The sequence below is a fragment of the Zalophus californianus genome, chromosome 4 (assembly GCF_009762305.2).
Source record: "Zalophus californianus isolate mZalCal1 chromosome 4, mZalCal1.pri.v2, whole genome shotgun sequence".
NCBI classification, from domain to species: domain Eukaryota; kingdom Metazoa; phylum Chordata; class Mammalia; order Carnivora; family Otariidae; genus Zalophus; species Zalophus californianus.
This window is the reverse complement of record NC_045598.1, coordinates 123,645,831-123,647,173: the sequence shown is the minus strand read 5'-3', so window position 1 is coordinate 123,647,173 and position 1,343 is coordinate 123,645,831. Positions and strand designations below refer to the sequence as shown.

The 1,343-nt window shown below is 41.7% G+C and overlaps 1 pseudogene; it reads left to right on the top strand.

Annotated features, from left to right (window-relative positions):
• The first annotated feature begins 301 nt into the window (after positions 1-301).
• On the top strand, positions 302-1,108 carry LOC113937265 (annotated as a pseudogene).
• The last annotated feature ends 235 nt before the right edge of the window (positions 1,109-1,343 follow it).

Here is a 1,343-nt window from a genome sequence, read left to right as displayed (position 1 = left end):
CCTTCCGTATGTAAGAGAGCCTTTTAAAATGCTAATTTCCCAAGCCAATGCAGCAGTGATGCTATTTAGAAATAAATTAAGCATCCAACTCTTGGTTTTGGCTCAAGTTGTGATCTCAGGGTCAAGGGATCGAACCCTGTGTCGGGCTCCACACTCAGCATGGAGTCTGCTTAAGACTCTCTCTCCCGGTTGCTTCCGAACATCCTGCTCACCGGCACACCAGGGGTTGGAAAAACCACGCTAGGCGAAGAACTTGCATCAAGATCAGGACTGAAATACGTTAATGTGGGTGATTTAGCTCGAGAAGTCTGATCAACGGATATCATGGAGTCTGGCAAGATGGCTTCTCCCAAGAGCATGCCGAAAGATGCACAGATGATGGCACAAATCCTGAAGGATATGGGGATTACAGAATATGAACCAAGAGTTATAAATCAGATGTTGGAGTTTGCCTTCCGATATGTGACCACAATTCTAGATGATGCAAAAGCTTATTCAAGCCATGCTAAGGAAGCCACTGTTGATGCAGATGATGTGCAATTGGCCATCCAGTGTCGTGCTGATCGGTCTTTTACCTCTCCTCCCCCAAGAGATTTTTTATTAGATATTGCAAGGCAAAGAAATCAAACTCCTTTGCCATTAATCAAGCCATATTCAGGCCCCAGGCTGCCACCTGATAGATACTGCTTGACAGCTCCAAACTATAGACTTAAATCTTTACCAAAAAAAGGCATCTGCTTCTGCGGGAAGAATAACAGTTCGGTGGTTAAGTGTTGGTTCAGTTACTAGCAGACCAAGTACTCCCACACTTGGCACACCAACCCCACAAACCATGTCTGTGTCAACTAAAGTAGGGACTCCAATGTCCCTCACAGGGCAAAGGTTTACAGTACAGATGCCCACTTCACAGTCCCCAACTGTAAAAGCATCAATTCCTGCAACATCCGCAGTTCAGAATGTTCTGATTAATCCATCATTAATTGGGTCTAAAAACATTCTTATTACCACTAACATGGTGTCATCACAAAATACTGCCAATGAATCATCAAACGCATTGGAAAGAAAACGAGAAGATGATGATGACGATGATGACTATGACAATTTGTAATCTAGCCTTGATGCTTGTCACATGTATACTTGGTCTTGAAACCATTGTACTGAGATTAAAAATGCATGCTGGGTATTTTCAAGTTGTGTTGTAGAAAACTTAACTGGCATTTAATGAGTAAATATGGTTATCCTTTCCAAAAAAAAAAAAAAAAAAGACTCTCTCTCCCTCTGTGTCTCCCCATGCTCTGTCTCTCGATTTCTCTCAAATAAATAAATAAATAAATCTTTAAAAA